We start from the raw sequence: 6,628 nt of genomic DNA on the forward strand, positions 1-6,628 counted from the left end.
CAACATAACATTTGAAGTAGACATCTTAAATTTTCTAATGCACTTGGTCCCACCTCAAAATAATTAAAAATGAGTGAGTTAGGTCCCTGCGAAGTTGACCTAAAATTAGGGTTTCTGTCAAAATGATCTATAATGTTTTGAAATGAATGATGAGCTTCCAAGTTTCAAATGGATTTTTGATGAACATGAAAGTTGTTCATATGGCGACTGTTGTTAAAACTTGAATGGAGGCGCCAATTGGATTGGCTAGGGCAGGTGCCCTAGGCTAGGGCAGGTGCCCTAGGCTAGGGTAGGTGCCCTAGCCAATCCAATTGGCGCCTATGTGTATGTTTTAAAAGGAGGCGCCAACTCAATTGGCGAGTCCCTCATAAAATGCCTTTTTTGTCTTATAAATAGATGTGTTGTGTGACCTATTGTTCCACAACTCATATAATCATTTGGCTATCATGTTTGGTGTTCGTCGCCGATACGGTAAGGTGATTTATGCGAGAGACAAACCTCAATTGCTGATGCTGTTTTGGAACATCACCACGTTAGATCAACTGAAGAGGGAGCTGGTTCGATGGTTAGACGGGAAAATACCAGAAGGGGAAAAAATCAGAAGTATTGAGAGACTTGACAGTATCTTTGGTTGGGTGCGAATGAAGACTGATAAGGATGCTAGGGAAATGATGTTTGGTCGAGACGACATTAATTTGATTGTTGTAATCAGTTAGAATTATTTATGTTTTCATATGTTTTGTACTGATGTTGGTTATGAAACTCGTTGTAACAAGAACTTAATGATATATATTGATTGATTGTTACAGAAATACAATGTTACAAAAAGCATAAGATCAAGATAAAATGTTACAAAAAGCTTAAGGTCTAGATAAAATGTTACAAAAATCTTAAGATCTAGATGATGCTCCTTGATTGGGACAGTTATTTTTGTTGTGTCCTGGTTGACGACAGATACTACATAATCTTATCATTTTATCTGTGGAATCCATTTCTGTTCTGATACGTGTGCTGTTTGGCCTTCCTTTCTTCTTTCTACGCATCTCTTCATTGTGCCAAACAATATCTCCTTCATATGGAGGCCAGTAATCCTCCATTGGTAGTACTGAAAAGCTTTGACTATATACATTCATGATGGTGTTTGCCTTGTACACATCAGATAAATGGGTGTAAGCGTCTTGACGAGTATAAGCGCATGCTGCAATGACATGGGAGCAAGGTATGCGGAAGGCCTGAAATTTTCCACAATCGCACCAACTTCTGTGTAGTTTAACCGCGTAGGCTAAGTTTGGTCTCCCGTCGCTGTTGCCCATTGTTTCCTGGACGCTGAAATTTTGTCTTTGACGGTCAAACACTGTTACAGCGTGTGTCGTAGCTTTGATGCTCTCCTCTTTCATGACCTTCATGCAACACTCACTGAATACTTGTCCAGACATTAACACTGCACTCCATCTTTCACCTCTGGTTGCGAACATAGAAGCCAACCTATAATAGGTTGATCTTACCAAGGCGGTTATCGGCAGGTTTCGAATTCCTTTGAAAACCCCGTTCATGCATTCCACAATGTTTGTTGTCATGTGGCCCCATCGACGACCACCGTCAAATGCTCTTGTCCACTGCTCAACTGGGATGTTATTTATCCATCTCCCCGCGTCTTCATTAGACAGACGAATCTCATCACGATAATATTGAAAAGACGGTTGAGTTAAAGCATACCCAGCATTCACCACCTTCTTGCGAAGATTCTTATATTTTATAGCACGCATGAAGTTTTGTGCAATGTGTCTGATACAGTAGACATGTGTAGAAGGAGGATCATGCCATCCGTTGTCATGGTTGTTGTAGGCACTTTCGATGGCAGCATGTCTATCAGAAATCAAACATAGATTGGCTTGTGGAGCGACATGCGTTCTGAGATGTCGAAGAAAGAAACCCCATCCACCAGCCGTTTCACCTTCAACAAGAGCAAAGGCAATGGGAAATACATTATTGTTACCGTCTTGTGCAACTGCCATGAGCAACGTACCCTTGTATTTTCCGTATAACCAAGTGCCATCAATTTGTAGGAGAGGTTTGCAGAAAGCGAAACCTCTGATGCACGGGTCAAATGCCCAAAAGAGACGGTGAAATATTCTATTACCTGTAGCACAGGTTCCGTCTGGCATCATTGCTGGCACTGTCTCCAGAATTGCCACAGTTCCTGGGACATAAGTTTTTAGTGCCCATAAAAACCGTGGTAATTCCTTGAATGAGTCCTCCCAGTTTCCGAAAACCTGCTCAACAGCCTTTGTCCTCACAATCCATGCTTTCTTGTAAGATGGAGTATAATTATATGTTGTTCGGATATGGGATATAATTATACTCACCTTCACTGATGGGTCTTTATTTACCAATGGCAGAATGTTTCGACATATCAAAGCTGTGCTCAGTTTACGGTGATCTTGTTCAACGGTTGTTGCGACGCAACTGTGTGGTGGGTCTATTGAAGCGATCTCCCAAGAGTCATTTTTCTTCTTGTAAGATGCAGCCAATCGAAATTTACAAAGCATGTTACGACATCCGATAACATACCTTCTAGAATCAGTGCGTTTCACCGTAAAGTCAGCAAAGTTGTTCATGTGGTATTTTTTGATTGCCAAGACACATTCCTCTTTGGTACGAAACATGTCTCCCACCTTTAATTCGCCTACTGGTCTCGGATACGGATTATAGAAGACACTGTCGGACATTTCATCGTCGTTAAGAGCCATATTTGTCATATGTTGAGGAGGAATATAGGCATGAGTAGGAGGTATTGGTGGTGGTTGAGCCTCATCTTCATCGTCGTTATTCAAGATGTGATCAACCTGTATCTCAGTCTCCTCTTCTTCTTCATCAATAACGTCGACCTCTACTTCTGCTTCTGGGTTGAGTTCATCTGACCATTGTGCATCATCTGCAGCATCTCCACCAGCTGGATCCTGATCTGTTAGTTGAGACTGTTGAGACGGTATACATGGCTGTAGAGTAATGTACAACTCGATACAATCCATGCCTGGATGTTCATGACTAAGAAACATGCTTTCAACATCTTCATCGTCTCGTATCTTTAGGGGGAAAAACTTGCATTGACCATTCTCAAAAAATATAGGATTCTGATATGTCATCTTTGACACATTACCTGATGCTATGAAGGATTGTATTCTTTTTTTGAAATGCAAAAAGGTTGCATTTCTCTTCATCGTGAATCTAATGGTATCAGTGTTTTTAAAACAAAAACCATGAATCTCAGACTCAAAAGTTTCACCGTTGCAGTGAACGTTGATACTGTATAATGATGAAGATGACATTTTGGAGATGAAAACTATTTTGCAAGTGCAGATGAATGTGAGTGAAGATGCTAAGTATTTTACAGATGATAAGTATTAATGTGAGTGAAGATGAATGTGAGTGAAGATGAAAAGGATTTTGCAAGTGGAGATGAATGTGATAGTAAGACACTTAAATAGATGGTATCAGTGTCTCACATTGAAGCTAGTCTGAGATACCGTGTCAAACATGCAAGTAATTTCAGAGATGAGGTGTCTGTCATGCAAGACAGTGTGACCTGATGTGTCAAGCATGCTAGCTAGTCAAGAGTTGATGTGTCTGTCATGCAAGACAGTGTGAGTTGATGTGTCAAGCATGCTAGCTAGTCAAGACTTGATGTGTCTGTCATGCAAGACAGAAGTGAGTATTCAGCATGCAGGATACTAGAGAGCCACGTCTCTGAGATGATGTGTCAATCCTGCAAGACAGTGTGAGTTGATGTGTCAGCCAGGCAAGCTATCAAGAAGGTAGTCATCAGCATACAGGAGACAAGACAGACACGTGTCGGACACCTAAGCATGCTAGCTAGTCAAGACTTGATGTGTCTGTCATGCAAGACAGAAGTAAGTATTCAGCATGCAGGATACTAGAGAGCCACGTCTCTGAGATGATGTGTCAATCCTGCAAGACAATGTGAGTTGATGTGTCAGCCAGGCAAGCTATCAAGAAGGTAGTCATCAGCATACAGGAGACAAGACAGACACGTGTCGGACACCTAAGATGGCCAGAGATGAAGTGTCAATCATGCAAGCCATCCATAAGTGTTTTGTTCAGCATGCAGGAGACAACAATGCCACATGTCAGACATGCAGAAGGTGGCGCCAATTGGTTTGGCGCCTACCTTTAAGGCTTGTACATGGTCGCCAATTTGAATGGCGCCCCCATGTAGTCAGTCCTCGAAACCAAGCATTCAGAACTAGCCTTGCATGCATGTACCCTATGGTGTCGCCAATTTGAATGGCACCACCTCCTTAATGTTGTACATGGTCGCCAAATGAGGTGGAGACACCATGCAAACACAATTTTCCATGCAATCCTCCATTTGCCTATAAATTGATTCACTCCTTCAACAATTCTTCCACACCAACATTCTCACTATCTCATCTACATTTCTCACTACTTCATCTACATTACTTCTTTTACAATTTCATCTTCAACAAAATCTTCCATTTTCATCTACACCAACTCCCCAACAATATGTCTTTACTCACAATGGGCGAAGCACACAGAGGAACAGTTGCAAACATCGCGACATACGTAAGTTTTTTCTTATACTTCTTTTTTATGTTTCATCTCCACCAACCCCATTTTATTTTGAAATACCGACTTAGTCAAGTGTTACATTATTTCTATTATAGGATGTCTCAAGGTTTCGCACTCGAGTCCACGAATTTGTCCCAATGGACCCGATGATTCAACCTTATGTTGAACTCGCCGGTTTTGGTCACCTTAGCAAAATTATGTCTTGGTCTATAGATAACAAGTTCATTCTAGCCTTATGCGAAAGATGGAGGCCAGAGACACACACATTTTGGTTTCCAACCGGTGAGTGTACCGTGACGTTAGAAGACGTCTACATGCTTTTAGGACTACGAATTGAAGGCAAAGCTGTTAATGGTAAGACCAACTTTCCAAATTCAATTTGCATGGAGCTTTTAAACACTGATTTGTTAGATGATAATGCTAGGGGACAAGGTATACTACTTTCACGCCTAAAGTCATATTATAATAGTTTTTATTTAGATGAGCATTCTACCGAAGATGCTCGAATCATCAAAACTAGGTGTTACATTATGTTGTTAATAGGATCCTTTTTATTTCCCGAAGGTAGTGGTTCTAGCATGCATATTATGTACTTACCTTTACTTAGACATATAGATAGAATAGGTAGTTATAGTTGGGGATCCGCATGTCTAGCCTATCTCTATAGTTCTTTGTGCAAAAACTCCCACAAAGATACTTCTACATTTTCTGGATGTGCTGTTTTGCTACAAGCATGGGGATGGTCAAGACTACCGTCTCTAGCACCGGTCAATAACAACCCCTTCACTTTTCCATATGCAAAAAAGTAAGTTGTTTAAATTGCTATATCTTTACTTCCTTCCTTACAGTTTATTACCCATAACTAATTTATTTTAACTTTTTGGTGTAGATGGTCGGCACGCGGTATGAATTACAAAAGATGTCCGAGACACTGTATTACTCAATATCGCAACCTGTTGGATCACCTTCGACCGGCAGACGTAAGCAAAATAATTACATTATTTCTTCATATTATGTTGACTTTTTCTACATTCATTTAAATCCTATTGTCTTTAACATTTCAGTTCATTTGGCGTCCATACCTTAATATGGATCATGAGCATCAGATCAACCCTGAAGACGCAGCCGTATGGACAACATGCACACCGATAATACGGTTCACAACAGTGGAGCTGCACAACACCGATCGTGTGAAGCTGCAGTTTGGTATGGTCCAGAACATCCCAGATCCCCCAGCTAGCCTAGGAGAATGGCATATGCGTAAAGTGAACGACCAATGGAACTACAACCCTTGGCAAACCTTCGCAAGATCAGAGTGTCGCACGTGGAAGCACCGTCATGACCATGTCTTAACTGACGCAGTCATGCCAAATGAGGTAAAACCAAGTCGTACTTATATGGCTTGGTATAGATCAGTTGGATTTCAATTCATCGCCGATGATATGTACCTCTACGACCCACGCCAGACAAGTTACACACAAGAAGGCTCAACATCTAACCCCCAACAACATTCTCAGCCCGGTTACTCACAACCACCTATCCGACAAACTTTCCGTTCCACAAACACACAAACATACAACCAAAACATGCCATTCACCAAACCCCAAAACCAAGAACATCCCCCATACCACCACCAACAAATGGACCATCAACCTTCGACCGAACATCGCTTCGCACCCACACCATCACCCTACCAAAGTCGCCTTACCCAAAACACTAACCGCCCCATCACCTACCGTAGCCAAGAACCCCAAACATCACAATACCAAAACATCCCACAACCATATCTCTTCCAAACACCCCAACAACCTTTCCAACCTTTCCTAGACCCATCATTGTCACCCATGTCCCCCTTCAACCGTCCTGGTCGCCCATCCATGAGTCAACCACACCCCAACTTCTCTGGCATGGGTCATGAGCTCAGCTACGCCGGTACACCATCATTGAATACTGAAGACTATGCTGAGTTGGCTGAATACCTCAACGGATCTTCTCCTGTAAGAGGTAATGACGCTCC

This window comes from Lathyrus oleraceus, chromosome 5 (assembly GCF_024323335.1).
Source record: "Lathyrus oleraceus cultivar Zhongwan6 chromosome 5, CAAS_Psat_ZW6_1.0, whole genome shotgun sequence".
Classification (NCBI taxonomy): Eukaryota; Viridiplantae; Streptophyta; class Magnoliopsida; order Fabales; family Fabaceae; genus Lathyrus; species Lathyrus oleraceus.